This window comes from Amblyomma americanum, chromosome 10, assembly GCF_052857255.1.
Source record: "Amblyomma americanum isolate KBUSLIRL-KWMA chromosome 10, ASM5285725v1, whole genome shotgun sequence".
NCBI classification, from domain to species: Eukaryota; Metazoa; Arthropoda; class Arachnida; order Ixodida; family Ixodidae; genus Amblyomma; species Amblyomma americanum.
The window spans coordinates 102229460-102254569 of NC_135506.1; the positions used below are offsets into that span (position 1 = coordinate 102229460).

The following is a 25110-nucleotide window of genomic DNA, read 5'->3' on the forward strand; positions in this document are numbered from 1 at the left end:
GCACGCCGGAGGTTATCGCGCTGCAGGAGACATATGGGCGGGTCCACGATGGGGAGCCCCGACGGCGGCTACCCGGCTATGTTGGTTACCATTCGGCCACCACATGTAAGGAGATGTTCTGTGCTGCAGTTCCCGGTGTGGACCGCTCCCATCGGCCTGGGTAATCGCGGTGTGCAGTGTATGTTCGGCGGGATGTGCGCAACATACTCTCGTCTGCTCGGCGGCGGCGACAACCGATGCCCAGGAGTGTGTGGTGTTGACACGTCCGTGGCCTGTGTTTACGTGCGCCCAGCTGTCGCGTGGAACGCGCTGTGTTTTCGTGCAGTGAGTTCGTGTTGTGCCCCGCGCCAAATCTTCTGCGGCGACGACTGCCTACCTACAGCTAAACACGACTGCAGAGGTGGAAAGTTTTGCTGGGGCTGATTTCCGAGAAGCAGCATATACTAACGAGACTGTAATTGTCATCGCTTTGGTCACTTCAAGTTGACTTTTCTTCCGACCCTTCCATCATATTGACTTGGTACCCTTCTGTCATTGGTGTACCGGTAACTTGTTATTTCTGCAATCTAGATCGGGCGTTGTCTTGAAAGTCACGCTGCTGAAGTCGTGTTACTGGAACAAAAATTATCAAACGTATTGGCTGCTGGTTCAGAGAACATAAATGCGTTCTGTGTACAATATCGATTCAAGAACTGAACAAAAATGGCATTGCTCATCTTCCAGTAAGTGTACAAGCTCCATGGACCTTGATCACAATCCGAATACAGAAAGACAGTTCCTCGACAAGAGGCAAGGTGCAACCATTGATCTTGGAAAAGCATATCACTATTACAACTTTGCCCAGCATGTCAAAAAGCATACCTGTGCTGGCCAATGGTGCAAGGGAATTTTGTTAGCCCAGTAAAATAAGCATATATATATATATATATATATATATATATATATATATATATATATATATATATATATACATGTGTGTGTGTGTGTGTGTGTGTGTGTGTGTGTGTGTGTGTGTGTGTGTGTGTGTGTGTGTGTGTGTGTGTGTGTGTGTGTGTGTAAGTACAGTATTACGACAAACGCGACTGTTCGTTTTAAAGGTTTATTGTGCAACAGTTTCGGGAATGGTATTCCCTTCGTCAGGGCAGGCTTACAATGAAACATTGTCAATATAAGGACACAAAACGGGCGAGGATGTATAAACTCCGCCCTCAAAGCAACCTTGAGAGTGAGGGCAAGTGACTGTATAATGTACCGCGCAGCAGCTCTCACAGGGGCAGTGGCTGAATAAAGCACAGAAAAACGCAGAGCAAAACGGGGAGGTGGAAATAGTAAAGGAGTAGAAAAGACAACGAATTTGCACAGCGATAGAAAACGGAAAGGAGCGTTAAACACGGCTCTCGGCGCACCGGCTCTCGACGCGAAAGGCGCAAGTGCGCTGTGCGATGTCAGTGCACGTTAAAGATCCCCAGGTGGTCGAAATTATTCCGGAGCCCTCCACTACGGCACCTCTCTCTTCCTTTCTTCTTTCACTCCCTCCTTTATGCCTTCCCTTACGGCGCAGTTCAATATTGTACGCCGTTATGCGAGAGTCACTGCGTCGTTTCCTTTCCTCAAAATCAATTTTCAATTTTCTCAACGTTACAGACGCCAAGCCGCATCTACTTGCCCGATGTACCACAGCTTTCGCGCTCTAACCAGGTTCAGCAGTAGTTAAATCGCAGCTAATTTTTGTGGGAAGGAACTGGTGCAGTAATCGTCCCACATCTCGGTGGACACCCGAACCACGTCATATGAAATTCAAACAGTTATATTAATGCCTTAACACCTTTTCATCTATATTTGACATAAAAAGCTGACTCAGTCAGCGGAGTGCAAGGGCTAATAGGTCAGAAATAAATGGTTTTCATATAAACACGCAAGTAGCGCCACAAAACAAGCAAAGCAGCTAGTGCAGTGTAGGGCGCTCAATATCGAAAAATGCCAGAGTCGCAACAAGACCCGATCGGTTCCATTGCCAGTACGGAGTCCGGACACTTTTGACGCGCATTTTGAGACCCCGATAGAGTAATATATGCTGCTAGCCAACTTCCGACAACGACCTATTGATGCGGTGGTTAACCGTACATCCAAATATGAAATTTGCAGCATTCTTCAGATTATGTTCCATGCCGAATGTAGCTGACACACCTTTGTACGAGTACAGATCTCCAGGCGTTCGCTACTGATCCACATCTCTACACTGTGCTCCCCTTCCCGTTCTTTCAATGCATCTCTAATGACGGGCCTCGAGAATTTCGCCTCCATCGAAATTCGGCTGATCATTGCCGCGGCGGTCGAAATTCGATGGAGGCGAAATTCTAGAGGCCCGTGTACTCTGCGATGTAAGTGCACGTTAAAGAATCCCAGGTGGTCTAGATTTCTGGAGCCCTTCACTACAGCGTCCCTCATAGCCTGAGTCGCTTTGGAAGTTAACACCCCACCTCCCCCCTAAAACCTTCACAAACAGAGCTGTTGAAGTATCTAACAAGAGTGGCATACGTGTTTTCATTACCTTAACGGTTGCGTGCTTGAGCACAAACGATTTAATTTGGGGAGTTAAGCCCACAAAACGATGCAGCCTGGCAGGTCAACCTTTTAATGCGGGTGTGCATGGCTAAAAGACAACATAGTAAACAAACACTGATGATGTTCACGTATAAAATTATTAAAGAAACCCTACCTGAAAACAAAGCAATCACACATAACTGTCGCACTTGAAACACATGCATATAAGAAAAAACACACACACACAGATGAACGCTGCACTCACGGCTGGTTCACTGCATTCCTTATAAAAATGGTCTATAGACAGTCTGTCTACTTGTTATACTCATTGCCTTCATATAGATATTTCTTTTTTTCTATTCGTAATCTACAGACTGTCTATTGACACACGTCTACTAAAAGTGCGTGGCCATAAATCTATAGACTGTCTGTCTGTCTAAGAAAATCAAAATTGGTTTTTGGGTAAAGGAAATGGGGCAGTATCTGTCTCGCATATCGACGGACACCTGAACCGCGCCGTAAAGGATCGGATTAAGGAGGCAGTGAAAGAAGAAAGGAGGAAAGAGGTGCCGTAGTGGAGGGCTCCGGAATAATTTCGATCACCTGGGATCTTTAACGTGCACTGACGACAGCAAACGGGCGCCTTAGCGTTTCGCCTCCATCGAAACGCAGCCGCCGCGGTCGGGTTCGAACCCGGGATCTCTGGATCAGTACCCGAGCGTCCCAGCCAGTGAGCGACGGCGGCGGGTTCATATAGACTGTCTATAGGATTTGTATTGCCTATAGATTTCTCTGTGGGATTTGCCTATAGAGATTCTTTAGAATTTATATGCAGAAGCCTAGAGACTGCAGTCTATAGATTGTCTAAAAATGTTTGTAATGGCAACAGGACATGCTGCATATAAACCCGTCGTCGTGAATGCGCGCACAGAATGCACTGATAAAGACACGTGCCAAAGGCGAACCTAGAGCTGACACACACCCTAAGAGATATCTTGTGGCATAGAAAAGGTTGAATTCCGATCTGTACAAGAAAATAAAGCATCGCTTACGCAATTACTGCAATATTTATTATGGGGCAATAACGGAGTAAGCGATGCTGCCATTTTCTTGTACACACTGGAATTCGACCTTTTCCCTGTCAGAAGGTGTCTCTCAGCGTCCATCTCGACTCTAGGTTTTCCTTTTGCACGTGTCTTTCTCAGTGCATTCTGTGCGCCCATTGCTGTGTCTGATAGGAAGAAAGAAAAGGAAAGTGCACGGGCCTGCCTACTGGCTCAAGCCGAGCCACGCTCGCTGCCGCGTGCTGAAAGCAGGGGACTTTAATTAAAGATAGGAGAGCAAAGATAGAAAGAAAAGGCGCGCGTTAATATGCCCCACGCCGATCCCGGAGGCAGTGCAATACCGGGCCAAGCACACCGCCGTATTGCAAAAATAATGTAATATCTTGGGTCCAAGGACCCGCAGCAGATATCTGTGCACGCCTTCACGACGCAGGGCCTGTCTTGCTGCAGTAAACCAGACGCGAGTGCAGCGTTCGTCCGTGTGTGTGAGTGCTTCTTCTTAATGCGAATGTGTTTCATGCGCTGTTATTAAGTGTGACTGCTTTGATTCAAGAGTGTTCTTTTCTCGGCTTTATGCTTGAACGTAATCAGTGTTTGTTTACTAGTGTTGTTTTTTACCCGCTCCTACATTAAAAGGTCAGTCTGCCCGGCTCTATTGTTTTGTGGGGTTTAACGTCGCAATTAAAGCAGCTCCAGGGAAATTAGAGACGCCGTAGTGACGAGGTTGCCGTATCAATTTCGCAAATCTGGGGGGTTTTTTCAATCCAAGGAGAGGACTGAGTAGGGCTGGTGCATTTTGATGGAAGCCCACTGAACAGCGCTAATGCTGCATTTTTCTTGTGCTTGAATGCGCTGATGTTGTTCGCTGCTTGCTGATCTTGGCAGGCGATATTGAAACTAACCCAGGACCTAACAATCTCGAGGCTGTATTCGCAGAACTAAAAAAGTTATCCGCCGGTCAAACTCAACTAATCTCCGAAGTGCAAGGTCTCAAAAACCAGCTTATATCCACTGACGGTGCTATAGCTGGTTTAAGTAAGCGCATGACCGATCTTGAGACACATTTGGAAGCCATGACAGCCATAAAATTTGAGTTAGAAATTATAAAATCTGAAAATACTCGGCTATCTCGTCAGATTGAAACCCTTGAGGCCCGCATTGACGATAGTGAAAATAGATTTCGCCGTAACAACCTCATATTTTATGGAATTCCGGATTCTAACCCCTCCGAAACGTTTGCGGACTCTGAGGGAGAGGTCATTCGTCACTGCGCTCAACACTTGAGCTTAACCATTCATGCTGAGGAAGTAGAACGTGCCCACCGACTCGGCCGCCATGAACCCAACCGCTCTCGACCAATAATAGTCAAATTTATTTCGTACAAAACAAAAGACACAGTACTCTCTAACGGCCGCAAATTTAAAGGAACGAAATTCAGTGTCGGCGATGACTTCTCCCACAGAGTTCGTAGCGTCCGCAAGCAGCTTGTCACCTTTGCTAAAGCTAATTCCGACAAATTTGCCCTACGCTATAAAACCTCGCATATCGGTCCCAGGCGCTACATTTTTGATGAGATCGCGCAAACTGTGAAAGAAATAACAATTGCTACACCACAATCAGATTAGCAATCATCTCTTCGCAAACAACTAAAACCCGCCCCAATAATATTCCCCTGTCCGCTGTGTTCACCAACATACGTAGTTTCCTTTCCAAGCGCGAACTTATTTCCAATATTGTCTTGTCATCTAGCAGCAATCTACTGATACTAACCGAAACCAGGTTGAACAGTGCCATCGCAGATAGCGAAGTACTAACTGACTTGCCAGACTTCCAAGTCTTTCGGAAAGACCGACAGGACTCACGAGGAGGGGGAGTACTGATAGCGGTGAGCCAGCAGTTATCAATGTCGATAATTGACGACTCGTCCGACCTGGAAATCTTATGGCTCCACTACCACGCTGTACCACACACGATTTTACTCGGTGTCTGTTATAGGGCTCCACATAACTCTCGTGATTTTTCCTGTCAGCTTAATAATTCCGTAAGTAAACTTATCACGAGGCACCCTAACGCACACATCTTCCTCTTTGGCGACTTTAATTTTCCTAATATTGATTGGCAGCACCAGCCCGCACCGACAACTAATAATGGCGAAGCAAGGGAATTTCTAGATTTCTGCTACAATTTTAACCTTACTCAAGTAATATCCAAACCTACGCACGTAACACAAAACTGTGCGAACATTTTAGACCTATTACTGACTAATTGCCCAGATAGCGTTCAGCCCATTACGTACCTCCTTGAGATTAGTGATCACAAAACTATGCATGTCAACATCGATCTTAAAGCAATTAGGCGCCCAAAATACAATAAAACAATCCGCCTTTACAACAAAGGTAATTATGATATAATGAATGCCGAACTGACAACGTTTTTCGTAAGTTTTTCCTCAAGTTTTCATTCACGAAGTATTCATGAGAACTGGCTAGCATTTAAGAATAAACTTGATGCCCTAGTCAATGAATTCATTCCCCAAATAACTTTCCACGCTAATCCACACAAACCATGGTTTACTAAAAGTCTTAAAAGGTTGGAAAATAAAAAGAAACGCCTGTTCCGCTCAGCAAGAGCCCATGGAGCGCAAAGCGCATGGGCGAAGTACCGCGCTGCGGAAAAATCGTATCAATCTGCTATCCATAACGCCAAGCACAACTTCTTTCATCAAGACCTTCCTAATATGCTCAGCGATAACCCCAGGAAGTTCTGGCAAGCCGTTAACCCTCATCATGAACACACGATTACCCTCAAAGACGAATCAGGCATGGCTATGACCGACTCTGAGTGCGCTACTTTATTCAACGCAGCGTTCTCATCCGTCTTTACTAATGAAACCGATACGCAACTTCATACATCTAATTTACTCTTTGAGCATGCTATGCCGGTAGTCGCATTTTCCTCACTGGGTATTGCGTCCTTAATTAGAAACATGGAAATCTCATCTTCATCTGGTGTAGACAATATTAACTCGAAACTTCTAAAGAACACTAATGATATTTGTGCCGAGTTCTTATGCTTACTTTTTACCCAGTCACTCTCAACAGGACAACTACCGGACGATTGGAAAACTGGAAAGGTCGTTCCAGTCTACAAATCAGGTAACAAAGATTCGCCGTTAAATTACCGACCCATTTCCCTTACTAGTGTGCCCTGCAAACTAATGGAACACGTCATCTATACTCATATTATAAACTTCCTCGACTCGAACAATTTTTTCCATTCGTCTCAACACGGTTTTCGGAAAGGTTTTTCTTGTGAAACGCAGCTAGCCCTATTCATTCATGATTTACATGCTAATCTCGATTCTAACCTACAGACCGACGCCATTTTCCTGGATTTTGCAAAAGCATTTGACAAGGTACCTCATAAACGCTTAATCCTAAAACTTTCCCGTTTGAACTTGCCCCCCGACATAGTAAAATGGATAGAAGAATTCCTGACTAATCGCTCACAGTTTGTCGTTGTTAACAATCAAAATTCCAATCCGCTACCAGTAACATCAGGCGTCCCTCAAGGTTCTGTACTATGCCCGCTTCTATTCCTAATTTATATTAATGACTTACCGACCAATGTGTGCTCTAATATTCGCATGTTTGCGGACGACTGCGTCGTTTATCGCACAGTTACTAACGCCTCCGACCCAACATACATTCAAGATGACCTAAACCGCATACAGGAATGGTGCGACCGTTGGCTAATGGAACTGAACCCTCATAAATGTAAACGTTTGTCCTTCCAACGCCGCCGTAACCCGCTTGATTTCCCATATGTAGTCGCTAACGTTCACCTGCAGTCCGTTTCATCATACAAATACCTAGGCGTCACACTGTGTAACAACTTATCATGGGCTACACACGTTACTAACGTCATTTCCTCGGCTTATAAAACTCTCGGATTCTCACGACGTCATCTTCGCCACGCCCCACAACAGGTAAAATTACTAGCATATAAATCTCTTGTCAGGTCAAAGTTAGATTACGCATCGCCAGTTTGGAACCCTCATCAAGTTTACCTTATCAATGCACTCGAGTCACTTCAAAACAGAGCAGCCAGATTCATTCATTCCTCCTATTCGTACGATATCAGTGTAACATCTTTAAAAGCGGAATCCAGTTTAGCGCCCCTTTCACTTCGTCGTCGTATTTCTAGCCTCTGCCTATACCATAAATTTTTCCATAGTTCGCTGCGCTGCGCTCCCTACATTGCCCCGCCAGCCGGCATATCCCACCACATTCGTCATCCTTTCCAAGTGTTTCGCCCCCGTGCCCGTACTGTTACCTGTGCCGCTTCTTTTTTTCACCGTGTTTCTGTAGACTGGAACGACCTCTCCAATGACATCGCTACCATCTCATGCCCATCCACATTCGCCGAAGCTGTTACCAACCATTTTTCAACATAACACTTGTTCATTTGACTGTATGTACCCACCCCTTATGTAATACCCCTAGTGGGTCTTTAAGGTATTAAAATGAAATGAAGGAGATAAACACATGCACAAGCACATAATTGTGTTCTTTTGCAACAAATAATAGCGCACCGCTCAATTCACTTATTCGATGTGCTCATCGTATAGCGAGGGACTCGGTTCTGGTGGTCCTGATGCCAAAGATAGCATGCCAGGGTTCTCGCGCACTTCACGCTGCCTACCCTCGATCAAGTTCCACGTGACACATGCGATAATAGAGGACGCCACATGTCCGCCACTCTTGTAGGGCACAGCGCTGACGAACGCTCTCAAGATTAACCTACAGATAAACGGCAACTAGGGGGGCTATTCGAACATTTTGTGTTGACATTGGCATCGAATTCCCTAGCATCCCGTCTCTCCCCCACAACAAACCATTTTAGAGCAGCAGAGAGAGGAAACCGAAGCCGAAACGCAGTCGGTGGCCGGTGACGATGCTTCGCATGACGCTGTAATGAGGTCGCGAACGTTACTGGGAAAACACTAGTACGCGAGTTGAATGGCTGAAGCAGTGACTGTAAATGACGAGTTTCCATAAAATGGCATGGAGGGCCGCATTTATTTCCTATACGGTATTGGTATACATAGTGCGTATTTCCCCCCACTACTATGCTCTTACTAACGCTCACCCCACTCTGACCTTTTATTCCCGCTAATCGCAGCTCAGGTGCTTCAGCTTTGGATGGCAGATGCCGCGGCTACCAACATGTTTTCCGTACATTGTAATTTTATTAATAAATGGCCACTAACAAACAACAACATTTAATATACACCTCAAAATTTTGTTAGGCGGGGAGCGGGACGATCGTGCGGATTACGTGCAGTGTTTCCCGTACAAATCATCTGAGTTCTGGCCAGGAAAACATCTATTTTTTAAATTTATTTGCGTGAGAACGAAATGTTGAATATCTGCTAAACTTAGTGGATGTAATTAGGAATGCGAGAAAAGCCTTAGTAGATGTGTCATTAGAATATATTTAACTCCAGCAACCTCCGGAGCTGCCCTCTCAGAAAAATACACACACAGCATTTCTAGCCCACGCTTGATATCCCCCCCCCCTCCCCCCGGATTCCTTTCTGCTTAGCTGGCGCATCTCTTTATCTAAGCTTGGCAAGCCAACCGGTTAATCCTCTTTAGCGGCCATCCCAACATCCTTCCCACATTACTTCACCTTCTCCCAATGGGGAGGGGACGTGAGGTATAATAAGACCGAGGCTGTCTGCGTTGCCAAATGGGCCAGAAAAAACTTACAGAATGATATGGTCACAACTTGAGCGGTTATCTTATTTTATTCATCCAACGGTCTTTAACAGTCGACCGTCCTTTATCATCACAGCAAGCAATGACTTTCTCACCCTGATTACGGGCGGTCTACCGTTCGTCCTCGCCTCAGGTTGTGTAGGCAACCACCCAGCGTCCGTATGCGACTTGTCGTTCCCCTCTCCCTCGTCGCTGTTCGCTCTCACCCATGCGCCGTTTCCCTGCCTTCGTTGACGAGGAAAACTAAGTTCTGCCATTTCGTAGGCACGAATTGCCTAAGCTTCGATGAGCTCAAGGCGTCACCTTTCCCCCCACAGCGTCATACAAGTCACGGTCGAGGGACCGCCGATATACGCGCTTGCCGGCACGGCTTCCGTGGTTTGCAATATGACTCATGAAAGGCTATGCCGCTCACTGCGCGCAAAATAAGCGTCATTTCGCGGTCTGTCGCTCCGCACTGCCAGTCAAGAGCGAACTGCACCTCTGACTGAACGCGCAGCGCGGGCCGTCATTTGACGATATTTTATACACAGTCCAGTCTCGGTCCTGTCGTTCTGTTGTCGTGACGGGCTTTCTCCGGTGGAAATTCTCGTCGCAACGTAACGCAATCGTGAGTGATAGCGCCTGCGCTGAGGTGGAATATTCTGCGCTGCGTTACGAACTTACAGCTGAGACCCATTCCATTCCACCTGGATGCAGAAGCTCACTGTCGCTGAGGAAGCCGAAGTTGCACCGGAATCTTGAACGCTTTTTACTCCCTCCTGTACTCCCACGTCTGCAGTCACCGTTTTATTTTACGTCGTCTGCTTCCTTTGCGCACCGCAAGAACCTGCCGCTGTTGTATGCGGTCCTTGATGTCCGCAAGAAGTGTTACGAAGATGGTGGCTTACAACCCGTCCCCGTGTCCACTTACCCTTCGGCGTGGCGGCTCGCTGGACTCTATTCAAACAGGCTACTTGCTCTCCAACCTCGAAGTTCGCGAGACTGCCTACAATCCCACCGTGAACCCTCTGCATTCGGATTCTATGTCTGATACGTTGCCTGACGACAAACTTCCATCGACCCACCGTGAGCAGCTGCCGGATACCTTTAGGCCAGACGTCAACTGCCCCCTCGTCACGCTAAGACCGGTCGATCCCACCTGCCTTTTCGACAGCGGCCATATCTTGTCGCTGTGGCCGAGCGTCACGTGATTAGTGAGCAAGGTTGAGAACGTTCTGCACGGTGTGTGTCGCACGTCCCCCTCAAAGCCCCTTGGTATTCTCCCGCTGGCACTGGTAAGAAGAATGAGAGCTTTATCCTATTACGTGTCGATTAGCGCCACCTCAACTATGTTAATTAGGCATAGGGACAATCACACTCTTCCCCGTTTATCTTGACTGCCTTCAATGCTGAGAATACTGTGCGTCTATTGACTTAAGTTGCTGGCTACTGGCATGTGCCATTGGTTTATGGTTTGTGGTTTATGGGGGTTTAAACGTCCCAAAGCGACTCCGGCTATGAGGGACGCCGTAAGTGAAGGGCGCCGAAAATTGCGACCACCTGGGATTCTTTAACGTGCACTGACATCGTGCACAGTACACGGGCCTCTAGATTTTCGCCTCCATCGAAACTCGACCGCCGCGGCCAGGATCGAAGCCTCGTCTTTCGGGCCAGCAGCCGAGCGTTTCAGGCACTGAGCCACCGCGGCGGCGCATGTGGCGATGGCCGCCTCTGACAGAGATAAGACATTCGTTACATCCGACGGCCTTTGCGGGTTTGCTCTAATGTCACTCGGCCTGTGTAAAGCGATAAACACTTTCTAATGGATGATCGAAAACATCATACGCAAGCTCAAGTGGCCCGCGTTCCTCTGCTACCCATACACAACACCCTTGTCTTTTCCAACGATTTCCGCTTCCAACTCGCGTGCCTACAGCAATAATTTTCGGCGTGCCTAACCGACGCCGACCTGCAGCTAAATCTGAGAAGTGGCGGGGTGGAGCCAGGCAGTTGATAACCTTTGGCCACATCGTCTCCAACCAAGACCATTTCCATTGACCGGCCAAGCTCGGTGCTGTGGCGTAGTTTCCAAGACCGACTTCGATCAAGCAACTTCGAAACTTATCAGCTCCGTGTTCCCATTTTCAGCGCTTCGTACACCAATTCTGCGTCTATCACTGCGCCCGTGACGAAGCTTCTTGGCAGACCACGTGACCTGTTTGCTTGGTCCGCCGAACGCGAGGAAGCGTTGGCTGACTTCACCGTCAGTACTCCGGCACTATGACCCAGCTCCTCTTAGCGAAGTAAAAATTGACGCGAATGGCTTCGGCCTCCGGAGTTGCCTTGGCTCAGCTTAAACGTTAACCTCAAGAATATGTCGTTTCGTACGCCAGTCGGGCGCTAACCAAAGCTGAATGTAACTACTCCGTTACGGAGGAATGTTTAGCTGTCGTTTAGGCGCTAATGATAGTTCGGCCCTATATCTATACGGCCGCCAGTTTGATGTCGTCATGGGTCATCGCGCGCTTTGCTGGCAGTCGTCTTTTAAAGATCCGTCCGGACGCCTCGCCCGCCGGGCTCTCTGCATTCGAGTGACATCCGTGCAACCTACCAACCTGGTCGCAATCACAGGGGTGCCGGTGCTCTGTCTCGCGTTCCGCTTCACAGCGATGCTGCAAGCTCCTCGGCCGCAAATCTCGTTCTCGAACCCCTTACCGTCGCGGGTACGCCTAAAGAGCAGCGGAAACACCGATGGCATGGGTCCGTCGTCAGCGTTGTCTCCACATCACCAGCGATTGAACATTATCGCGCACAGCGCCGCGAAGTTCCAAATTTCGCACTCCGGGACGGCCATCTCCAAGGTCCACCTACATGCCTGATGTTCGTCGGTGGCTCCTAGCGATTCCTCGCCATTTGGAGTTTGACATTTGTGCTTCATTCCATGCCGATCCTCAGTGTGCACATGCTAGAGTTCTGAAAACATACAAACGGATTTCGCGGCGTTACTATTGGCATGGAATGTACGGGAATATACGCAAGTACGTCCCATCCTGCCTCGCCTGTCAACTCCGTAAGTCCTCCGCCGCGCAAAGTCTGACCGACACCTTGGAGGAACTTCCATACCCTGCACGCCCATTCGGTCTCTTGTTGGCGTTCACCTGTACGGGCCACTGACCTACACGGTCTCTAGGAGCCGCTTGATGACCATCGGCCATCTCATCTGGTATGCCGAAGCCACTGCGCTTTCCCGTTGGTACTTCCCGCGAAGTTGCTATCTGCTCTGCATGGAAACAGCGCAGCAGACGGGACCAAGAAAGGAAGACACACACACGGGCGCTGTGTGTCTGCTCGCTGCATCGTTTTGTGCATCGACATGGCGCGCCCAGCGAGTCGCTTAGGGACAGTGGACGTGTCTTTCTTTTCAACATCGTTGAAACACTCCTCGTCGGATGTCGCATCGTTCATCGTACCAAGGTAAGCTAATATCCTATGCTACCTTTCGTGACGTACGCGTACGGCACTGCCACGCAGTCAAACGATAGATCTTCGTCTTTCTTCCTATTGTATTGGAGTGAGCTGGCCACCCTGCAATACGGACCCTATCCAACCAGAAGTGGCAAAGCATGCAAAAAATGTCGTCAACTGTCCCGTTCTTTTACATCAGAATCCCGAGGCTGCAGAAAGCATCCACACGACAAACCTGACGCTAAACTTTTCCTGTACAGAATTACTAGTCTGGCTCTGGATCCCATCCTAAACGGCGGGATTGCCGTCGATATTCCGCACACAATAACCTGGTCCTTATCCAGCAGGCGTCCCCTCAAGATTTACTATGACCCGCTCCTTTTGCCGTTGCCAGATGTCGCCGGTTTGGCTCCCCTTCATTTCCTAGCCATCGTATATGGAACTATGATGGACGCGCCTAATATTGTTGTTGCTGTTGTCCTCAAGTATAGTTAACGACACGCACCGACTGCAGGGTGCTGGCCATGACACAGCTAAGCAGCGACTGACAAATGGCCCAAAACATTTTTCAGATAAAAAAATCAATGCTGATAAGCTTGTTTAAACTAAGAACCGAACGTGAGATGGGATAGAAGGGGAGGTCATAAATACACTATTTACATAACAATATACATTTGTCCAAGTTGCCCGCGTGAACAGTCAATGAAAAAAAAACACGCGCACAACACTTTGAACACAATAGCTGGGGTGGGGCCCCCAGCTGTTAATCGTCCAAGGTAGCACACCCGAAGCGTTCGTTCAATGCGCGATACTGCCTGGCTAAAAAAAAAATATGATAGTAATGTTTCTGGGGACGAACCCGTAGAATCGAGCACTCGCGTTTGTATTCTAATAATGTGGCGTTAGAAACCCGCAAGATTTCCGTATTCGAGAATTTCTGAAGGTGCGCTTGCAGCGCCAATAATAGAGCAATGGATCTATTTAGTTTTGAGCCTAATAGGTGGCGAAGAAGGCTTACAGCCACTCCGTGACGACGCGCGCGACGCTGTCGGACTGCCCGCGCGTTCCTGACGGAGAAGGCAGCGTGCGCGAAATTCCCCTCGAATGTGGGCAACAAACGACTTTCAAAGCGGTGGAATTCGCAGTCCAAAATCCCACTGAACGCATCGTTGAGCATTCACTTCCGTACGGGTTCGTATACGCACTGAAGTGATGGCCTTCTAGCAGGGCATCCGCATCGCATTTGGGAAGCGCTGGGTTCGATCCCCAGTGCTGCCGGGTATACACTGGTTTTCTAATGGGTACAAGGTTACTCCATGCATGGTGCTCGGCTCGAACATCTGAAGCAAAATGCTTGGCAAGAGGGTCGTGGATCAAAGAGTCGGGTTGACGGACCAGTGATTCGTTTCGCCGTCATACAACCCTAAAGGCGCGTTCACACTTGAGCATTCGGCGGCGACAACAAGAGCATTCCGCGGCCGCAGAAATGCTGCCTCGTTCATACGTGATGGCCACCCCATCTTCGGTCGTCGTCTGCTCGTGGCGTGCACAGATATGGCAAGAAAAAGAGATTAATCGACGCTGTCTACCGCATCCCGGTTAGGCTAAATCCAGCAATTTTGCCAGACGTTACGCCTATTTTAGAAATTTAGCATACCGGAGACTTACTAGGTCAGACGTACACCGGTTTTACTACGGCCGTGGTTTTCTGTAGGTAACCTGTGCATTCACAAGACTTCCGTAAAATATTCTTTACAGCGTCGTGTCATGTGGGCTGCCATCTTCGATCACGTGATCACGCCGCCATTACACACCTCCGAACTGCTCGTTGCGACAGCTACTACGTCTGATGGTTCGCTTCCAACAGGAAGTGTTTCGGCTGATGTGGGTGTAAAGGTGTGGGAACACGGCACTGTGGTTTAGCAAAACCTTCGAATGACATGCGGGAACCCTAATTGAATCTTTTGAGGCGTGAAAACATGATCGGGCTTCATGTCGGGGAAAGCCGCTCAGCTATCGGGCCTCTTCGCGCCAGCGAATAGATCGCCTGACTGCTTGTCTTTACAATCGCTGAAGGCTTTTCTGAATGCTTTTTGTTGTTATTCCTGCGGCATCACATGTCGTTGTTGTAGTGTGTACATTCATGCAGACTCCGCTCCAAAACGCTTCCACGCACATAGTGCGCATTTGTTTACAACGCGTGGTTAATAGTGCTTAGGAAACCTAAAAGATTTTCTATGGCTTTGTTAAAGACGGAAAGGCGAAAAAAATAAATAGACATTCAAATGTTAACCATCATGGTAGCAGTACCATGCATCAAGCAGCCTTCACGAGATGGCGTGCGATCGTTTTCAAGGATTCCGCGACATAATTTTTATAACGCGTCCATGGCAACGCATTCATACTATATACGAAGTTCACAGTTATGCCAGTCACACATGTCGCTTGATACCAACACGAAAATGCTCCAGGTCTCGTTGGTGGTAACAGGTTCACTCTGAGTGCTGGCCTGCGGAGTCACTTTTAGTGACTGTCTCCAATGGGACGCTAGGAGGTGGCAAGCACCCAGCACAGCAGCAGTAACGCAAAGGCTTTATTTCGAATATGGTCGAAGAAAACTGCGCTACTTGGAGCTAAGTTCAACACTAGCACCAAGGCGGCATGTAATACACGAAATGAAGGTAGGTAAGCGTTTTTAGTCCGCACGGCTGTGCACTGCACAATCTACAGTAGCGGTATGCAGGATCTCAAGACGTCCTTCTTTTCCGTTCCGAATTCGCCCTCGGGTGCTCCTGTTACCAATGGCCGCTCGCCTTAACTAACGAGCAATGGGGTCTCGCTACACAGGCAGAGGCAACCGCAACGCAAGCGAAAGCACGTGGTGACGGTTTCAGTGGCGGAACAACTTGTTTATGCGGCTATATTGTGCACTTAATCCTAGAACATTTTCCTAGATTCAAGACCTTTCTTCCAATATTGGCTATATGACGCTGGCGAATGTGTTTGTTGCTTTAGCCTGTACCGAAAAGGTGCATGGCGAACGGCCGCGAACAGGGCCCGTGCGTCCTTGTGCGGTTCGGTTCCGGGAAGCTCGCAAACGATCGCATCTCGCACCTTTAACTCTGTGTCCGAATTCCTGCAATCCACAACCCTAGCACGTATTTCCTCTGCATTTCTACATATTCGCAGAGAAAACACATTCGGAACATATTCCACTGCTGCGTCGACGCGTACACGCCAGCGACGTACTCCGCCCTCAATGGCGCCGCATTCCGAGCAAGCCAGTGACGCCATCTGGTCACGAACGGAAGAACTGCGCTTTGTAAACCACGGCCGCCTCGATCACGCGCGCGCGGCGGGGTGTGTAAACAGTCTACGTTTCAGCTAGTAGGTCTCCCATATTCTGAAGATGCGTCGATGAGTTCGGCTTAATGTCGCCATCTAATCGCCAAGAGGGGAACCACTGTTGTAAACAAAAACCGGTGTCAGAATCATCACTCTAAGAAAAAAGAAATAGAACAAATTCATCACTCGTACGTTTTTTTTTTTTTCATAGGCAAGAAGAGACGAAGCGACAGACCGGTGCCCCAATTCTAACAAATAACGCGCTGAAATGGACCGTAACAATGTAGAATCATGTCCGAAGAGAGGCGTCCTGCATCGAAGGGTGCCGCCATGTTTGTCGTCGCGGGAATGCAACTTCCTAGAAACGGCGCCAGAAGTTTGGCCTGAACCCATCAGGCTTTCAACTTGGTGTTTCCGCGGAATCTCTGCCGCGGTGGCGGATTGTGCTCGCTCTCACTGCCGAATCTTTTTTTTATTGTTTTCTGACGACTATGTGGATACTCTTCAACACGACCGGCTTTAAGTTAATAAAGCCGGTCGTGCTCTTCAACACAAAGCTGGTCGTGCTCTTCAAGGGTGTCACCTACCGAATCGTTGGCCTTGTGGTAGAGCATCCGCCTCGCGTTCGGGAGGTGCTGGGTTCGATCCCCAGTGCCGCCGGGAACCCACCGGTTTTCTAATGGGTACAAGTTTCTCCTGTCCTGGTGCTCGGGTACTCCAGAAATTTGCGAAATCTTAAAAAAAGGGCTGTGGACAAAACCCGTGGTTGACGGGCCAGTCATTCGCACCGCCGTCTAACCATGGTCCACATTTGAGGGGTTTCAAAACCCACTCCTGGCCCTTTTTTTCTCGTCAGGCGCATGACAACAGTTCTTTTTTTTATGCTCTCGCACACCGAAGCGAAGGCCTTGTGGCAGCAATGCTTTCGATCGCCAATCGAACACTTACACGAACATATTCTTCGCGTTCTGCTCATTACTGGACGGTACCTTTCGTAAGAACGACGTTTGGCCAGCAAATGCTTGCACTCTTTTAAACAATTCTCGCGAAAATAAAGTTAATATTAAAAATGTAAATAAGAAAAGAATAATTTCATTCTTTCTTTCGCAAATGTAATTTTTTAGCTTTTCGTGAGGTGTGTTTCTCCTGTGTCTTTTGGAATTTTTGCGGGTTTGTTGCTGTGTACAATTGCTATTATTCGCTGATAATGTTTCTCATTCATATTGTGCCTCTACCTGTAACAACAAAAAGACTGAACTTCGCGTAGTAAGAGCTAAAATGTCTGTAAATGTACTAGGATGTACTGCCTAAATTGTAAGTGCACCAAATGTTACTACCCACACCTAAATTGCTGTTTTGCCATGTAATGGGGCCCGAGCGCCGTCAAGTGAATTAACCTTCAGTTTTTGCCTCGGGTCCCTCATTTTCTTTTTTTGAAATGAAAATAAACTTCAAACTTAAACATTGGGAAATTTCGTTCCCACACTGCCCGCCTGCATTATTGTTGAGCGATGTCAGTGATGCTATTTTCTTCGTTTCACATACCTTCGATGGTGATAGTGCGATCTTGTGCGGAACGGTGCCATGGCTCTGCATGTCTGAATGGAAAATTGGATAAATATAATTTTAAAATAACCATCGTCTAGAAACATACATCTATACTGCGACAGGCAGATCAGGAAGAAAGCGTTTTATGATATAACTCAAGAGGCAGTGCCCTACCCTTTAAAGCTAGGTCAGGGTGTCTTACAACGCACAGCTACAAAAATAAATTTAACGAAGAAGGTGACACATGTGCTGTGTGTGGTAAATCTGTAGAAACAATAGAACGTCTCATACTCATTTGCGATATGGTATCCATCCCGCTGTCGATGCAGGCGCATTCACCTTCGTGAGGCGCTGGGCTTTAGAGACAACAATGGTCATGTAAATGAATCTGCGGTGGAAATTAGCCAAAAGTGATGAGGAGATTTGTGGCTCAAAAGCAGGGAGGTGACATAAGGTTAGAAGTGTAGGAAAACGTATATAAAAATGGCGAGCTTTAATAACAATTTACATTAGAGTTAAACGAAAATAAAGAGAAAAAAGCTGACTACGGTGGAAACTGCCATCACCCCGTTTCATATGGGACGACCTACATTCCATCCATCTATCCAGCGGTAGTTGTGATCCATTTCGTCTCCTTGGTAACCAAAAAAAAACAATTTTATACGCAAGTTCCAGGGTCATATTCTCTCGCCTTCCGTATGAGAATCTGAACGTTCATTATTGTCGTCTAACGGCATATCATCCACATTGGACTTGCACGTTGGGGTCAGTCATCCCGTGTGCCGCCTACGCTTGGTACGAGTAACGCGCTGGGGGATAGGCCTACAGATTACCGGTTCGGTCCGACAGTACTTCGAGCAGCAAAAATGAAATCTTTCGTCGAATTTGATTGAAATTCGTGACAGATCGTTCCGGAATATTGATTGCGCATCGGAGGAGACCTTTGCATGGCTGCGTGGTGTTCGACGGGATATTGCGGTTTGACAGTTGGAGCGCATCCTCGCATGTCCTCACAGATGCTTGCTGCAAAGTGACATTTCTGCGAGCTGGAACAAGCTGTCGGCTTTGAGAAGTGCGCAGATGATCCGTGCTTAACCCCGGGTTGCGTCGCATTTGGAAAGCTTTCTCTCCACAGCAAGAACATGTATGACGGAGCAAGGAATAGTTTCGAGTCGTTCTAAACACAAAATCCCTGCACCTCGTGACGATTTATGAGAAGAACATTCGTATCCCAGGCGCAGGGGCAAATCTGGCTATGTTCTCTAGTCGCACCATTCCCGTGGCTTCCAATGATTCGGGGCTCGAAATGAAGCAGTGGATCCACCACGGACCCCCACAATCCTGCAGTGGAACGTTCGATCTCTTGCAGCGCGGTACTCCGAGCTTCGCGTGCGCATCACCGAAAGCACGCCGGAGGTTATCGGGCTGCAGGAGACATATGTACGTGTCCACGATGGGGAGCCCCGACGGCGGCTACCCGGCTATGTTGGTTGCCATTCGGCCACCACATGTGAGGAGATGCCCTGTGCTGCAGTGCCCGGTGTGGACCGCTCCCATCGGCCTGGGTAATCGCGGTGTGCAGTGTATGTGCGGCGGGATGTGCAACATACTCTCGTCGGCTCGGCGGCGGCGACAACCGATGCCCAGGAGTGTGTGGTGTTGACACGTCCGTGGCCTGTGTTTACGTGCGCCCAGCTGTCGCGTGGAACGCGCTGTGTTTTCGTGCGGTGAGTTCGTGTTGTGCCCCGCGCCAAATCATCTGCGGTGACGACTGCCTATCTACAGCTAAAGACGACTGCAGAGGTGGAAAGTTTTGCAAGGGCTGATTTCCGAGAAGCAGCATACACTTTCGAGACTGCTATTGTCATCGCTTCGGTCACTTCAAGTTGACTTTTCTTCCGACCCTTCCATCATATTGACTTGGTACCCTTCTGTCAATGGTGTACCGGTAACTTGTTATTTCTGCAAACTAGATCAGGCGTTATCTTGAAAGACACGCTGCTGAAGTCGTGTCACTAGAACAAAAATTATCAAACGTATTGGCTGCTGGTTCAGAGAACATAAATGCGTTCTGTGTACAATATAATCGATTCAATAACTGAACAAATAAGGCATTGCTCATCTTCCAGTAAATGTACAAGCTCCATGGACCTTGATCACAATCCGAAGACAGAAAGACAGTTCCTCGACTACGTAGGCTACGTTGACTTCTCACGTTTGCGTGCGTGAGCCCTCTATGTACGTGAAACTAAAACTCTCTAGTATTATTAGAGAGTTTTAGTTTCACGTACGTAGAGGGTTCACGTACGCAAACGTGAGAAGTCTACGTAGCGTGCACGCAGGTGGTTTGAAACCCTTATAGTTACACGTACGCGAAACACGCCGCGCGTTACGCCTAGCGCCATCTACTAAGAAACACAGACACTGGTTGTAGCCAAAATCACCCAAGACAAGTCATTAAGCGAAGCCATTCATAGCGAGACCGTTGCTATGACGACGACCAACGCTACTTCGCCAGGCTTAGCAGCTGAAAAATCGCCCTTCTGTCTGAAAACCAAAAGCTATTTGTCGCTTGAAACCTTATGCGAGGGTAAGAATGGGCAAATCGAAGGCGAATACAGCAGTTTAGAACACCATATCGCCTCGAGGGATTAGCGACGAAGCTGTTATCGCCGCGAAGCGGCGGGCAGGGTGCCGCCATGTTTGTCAACGCTAGGTACGCAAGCAACGCAAAGACCGCAACGTAAAAATCCGAATCTCACGTACGTACGTGAGACTCGCTCATACCCTTTGCGTTCTGCGCATGCGCACTGGTCACCCGTAAGAGCTCTACGTACGTGAAGCCTCTACGTACGTGATACTAAAACTCTCTATTATTCAATTGTACGCCGATATGCGAGAGAGTCACTGCGTCGTTTCCTTTCCTCAAAATCAATTTTCAATTTTCTCAACGTTACAGACGCCAAGCCGCATCTACTTGCCCGATGTACCACAGCTTTCGCGCTTTACCCAGCTTCAGCAGTAGTTAAATCGCAGCTAATTTTTGTAGGAAGGAACTGGTGCAGTAATCGTCCCACAACTCGGTGGACACCCGAACCACGTCATATGAAATTCAAACAGTTATATTAATGTCTTAACACCTTTTCTTCTATATTTGACATAAAAAGCTACTCAGTCGGTGGAGTGCAAGGGCTAATAGGTTAGAAATAAACGGTTTTCATATAAACACGCAAGTAGCGCCACAAAACAAGCAAAGCAGCTAGTGTAGTATAGGGCGCTCAATATCGAAAAATGACAGTCGCAACAACACCCGATCGGTTCCATTGCCAGTACATAGTCCGGGTACTGTTGACGCGCATTTTGAGGCCCCGATAGAGTAATTTGGTGCTAGCTGACTTCCGACAACGACCGATTGATGCGGTGGTTAACCGTACTTCCAAATATGAAATTTGCAGCATTCTTCAGATTATGATCCAGGCCGAATGTAGCTGACACACCCTTGTACGAGTACAGATCTCCAGGCGTTCACGACTGATCCGCATCTCTACACTGTGCTCCCCTTCCCATTCATTTAATGCATCTCTCATTGACGGGCCTCTAGAATTTCGCCTCCATCGATATTCGGCTGATCATTGCCGCGGCGGTCGAAATTCGATGGAGGCGAAATTCTAGAGGCCCGTGTACTCTGCGATGGAAGTGCACGTTAAAGAATGTCAGGTGTTCTTGATTTCTGGAGCCTTTCATTACGGCGTCCCTCATAGCCTGAGTCGCTTTGGAAGTTAACACCCCCCCCCCCCCTAAAGTATCCAACGAGAGTGGCATACGTGTTTTCATTACCTTAACGGTTGCGTGCTTGAGCACAAACGATTTAATTTGGGGAGTTAAGCCCACAACACGATGCAGCCTGGCAGGTTAACCTTTTAATGCGGGTGTGCATGGCTAAAAGACAACATAGTAAACAAACACTGATGATGTTCAAGTATAAAATTAATAAAGAAACCCTACCTGAAAACAAAGCAATCACACATAACTGTCGCACTTGAAACACATGCATATAAGAAAAAACACACACACGGATGAACGCTGCACTCACGGCTGGTTCACTGCATTCCTTATAAAAATGGTCTATAGACAGTCTATCTACTTGTTATACTCATTGCCTTCATATAGATATTTCTTTTTGTCTATTCGTAATCTACACACTGTCTATAGACACGCGTCTACTAAAAGTGGTGGCCATAAATGTATAGACTGTCTATGTCTGTCTAAGAAAATCAAAATTGGTTTTTGGGTAAAGGAAATGGTGCATTATCTGTCTCACATATCGGCGGACACCTGAACCGCGCCGTAAAGGATCGGATTAAGGAGGGAGTGAAAGAAGAAAGGAGGAAAGAGGTGCCGTAGTGGAGGGCTCCGGAATAATTTCGATCACCTGGGATCTTTAACGTGCACTGACGACAGCAAACGGGCGCCTTAGCGTTTCGCCTCCATCGAAACGCAGCCGCCGCGGTCGGGTTCGAACCCGGGATCTCTGGATCAGTACCCGAGCGTCCCAGCCAGTGAGCGACGGCGGCGGGTTCATATAGACTGTCTATAGGTTTTATATTGCCTATAGATTTCTCTGTGGGATTTGCCTATAGAGATTCTTTAGAATTTATATGCAGAAGCCTAGAGACTGCAGTCTATAGATTGTCTAAAAATGTTTGGAATGGCAACAGGACATGCTGCATATAAACCCGTCGTCGTGAATGCGCGCACAGAATGCACTGATAAAGACATGTGCCAAAGGCGAACCTAGAGCTGACATGCACCCTAAGAGATATCTTGTGGCATAGAAAAGGTTGAATTCCGATCTGTACAAGAAAATAAAGCATCGCTTACGCAATTACTGCAATCTTCATTATGGGGCAATAATGGAGTAAGCGATGCTGCCATTTTCTTGTACACACTGGAATTCGACCTTTTCCCTGTCAGAAGGTGTCTCTCAGCGTCCATCTCGACTCTAGGTTTTCCTTTTGCACGTGTCTTTCTCAGTGCATTCTGTGCGCCCATTGCTGTGTCTGATAGGAAGAAAGAAAAGGAAAGTGCACGGGCCTGCCTACTGGCTCAAGCCGAGCCACGCTCGCTGCCGCGTGGTGAAAGAAGGGGACTTTAATTAAAGGTAGGAGAGCAAAGATAGAAAGAAAAGGCGCGCGTTAATATGCCCCACGCCGATCCCGGAGGCAGTGCAATACCGGGCCAAGCACACCGCCATATTCCAAAAATAATGTAATATCTTGGGTCCAAGGACCCGCAGCAGATATTTGTGCACGCCTTCACGACGCAGGGCCTGTCTTGCTGCAGTAAACCAGCCGCGAGTGCAGCATTCGTCCGTGTGTGTGAATGTTTTTTTTTTCTTAATTCGAATGTGTTTCATGCGCTGTTCTTAAGTGTGACTGCTTTGATTCAAGAATGTTCTTTTCTCGACTTTATGCTTGAACGTAATCACTGTTTGTTTATTAGTGTTGTTTTTTACCCGCTCCCGCATTAAAAGGCTGCAGTCTGCCCGGCTGTATTGTTTTGTGGCGTTTAACGTCGCAAAGCAGCTCCAGGGAAATTAGAGACGCCGTAGTGGCGAGGTTGCCGTATCAGTTTCACAAATCTGTTTTTTAATATCTAAGGAACCCGCCGCGGTGGCTCAGTGGTTAGGGCGCTCGACTACTGATCCGGAGTTCCCGGGTTCGAACCCGACCGCGGTGGCGGCGTTTTTATGGAGGAAAAACGCTAAGGCGCCCGTGCGCTGTGCGATGTCAGTGCACGTTAAAGATCCCCAGGTGGTCTAAATTATTCCGGAGCCCTCCACTACGGCACTTATTCTTCCTTTATTCTTTCACTCCCTCCTTTTTCCCTTCCCTTACGGCGCGGTTCAGGTATCCAACGATATATGAGACAGATACTGCGCCATTTCCTTTCCACCGAAAACCAATTAATATTATTATTATTATTATTATTATTATTATTATTATTATTATTATTATTATTATTATTATTATTATTTAAGGAGAGGACTGAGTAGGGCTGGTGCATTTTGATGGAAGCCCACTGAACAGCGCTAATAGACAGGACGAAAGAGATAAACACAGGCACAAGCGCATAATTGTGTGTGTGTGTGTGTGTGTGTGTGTGTGTGTGTGTGTGTGTGTGTGTGTGTGTGTGTGTGTGTGTGTGTGTGTGTGTGTGTGTGTGTGTGTGTGTGCGTGTGTGTTTGTGTGTGAGTCTAACAATATTAATAATAATTGGTTTTTGGGGAAAGGAAATGGCGCAGTATATGTCTCATATATCGTTGGACACCTGAACCGCGCGGTAAGGGAAGGGATAAGGGAGGGAGTGAAAGAAGGAAGTAAGAAGGAGGTGTCGTAGTGGAGGGCTCCGGAATAATTTCGACCGCCTGGGGATCTTTAACGTGCACTGACATCGCACAGCACACGGGCGCCTTAGCGTTTTCCCTCCATAAAAACGCAGCCGCCGGGGTCGGGTTCGAACCCGGGAACTCCGGATCAGTAGTCGAGCGCCATAACCACTGAGCCACCGCGGCGGGTCTGGGAGCGGGATCATCGTGCGGATTACCTGCAGTGTTTCCCGTACAAATCATCTGAGTTCAGGCCAGGAAAACGTCTATTTTTAAAATTTATTTCCGCGAGAATGAAATGTTGAGTATCTGCTAAACTTAGTGGGTGTAATTAAGAATGCGTGAAAAGCCTTAGTAGATGTGTCATTATAATATATTTAACTCCAGCAACCTCCGGAGCTGCCCTCTCAGAAAAATACGCACAGCCTTTCTAGCCCACCCTTGCTATCCCCCCCCCCCCCCCCCCGGATTCCTTTCTGCTTAGCTGGCGCATCTCTTTATCTAAGCTTGGCAAGCCAACCGATTAATCCTCTTTAGCGGCCATCCTTCCCACATCACTTCCTCCTCTCCCAATGGTTAGGGGGACGTGAGGTATATAAGACCGAGGCTGTCTGCGTTGCCTAATGGGCCAGGAAAAACACACAGAATGAGATGGTCACAACTTGTGCGATTATCTTGTTTTATTTATCCAACCGTCTTTGGCAGTAGACCGTCCTTTATCACAGCAAGCAATGACTTTCTCACCCTGATTACGGACGGTCCACCATTCGTCCTCGCCTCAGAATCCGTAGGCAACCACCCAACGTCCGTATGCGACTTGTCGTTCCCCTCTCCCTCGTCGCTGTTCGCTCTTACGCATGCGCCGTTTCCCCGCCTTCGTTGACGAGGAAAACTAAGTTCTGCCATTTCGTAGGCACGAATTGCCTAAGCTTCGATGAGCTCAAGGCGTCACCTTTCCCCCCACAGCGTCATACAAGTCACGGTCGAGGGA

The 25110-nt window shown here is 47.9% G+C and overlaps 2 protein-coding genes across 2 annotated transcripts in view; both read left to right on the forward strand.

Moving 5' to 3' along the window:
• LOC144108582 (piwi-like protein 1) overlaps window positions 1-25110 on the forward strand; it is a 220560-nt gene that overhangs the window by 106035 nt on the left and 89415 nt on the right. The gene's annotated exons all lie outside the window — the stretch shown is intronic.
• LOC144107286 (uncharacterized) overlaps window positions 12761-25110 on the forward strand; it is a 79485-nt gene continuing 67135 nt past the window's right edge. The window contains exon 1 of the mRNA XM_077640288.1: window positions 12761-12847. The gene's annotated coding sequence lies outside the window, so the exon portion shown is untranslated. The remainder of the gene's footprint in view (window positions 12848-25110) is intronic.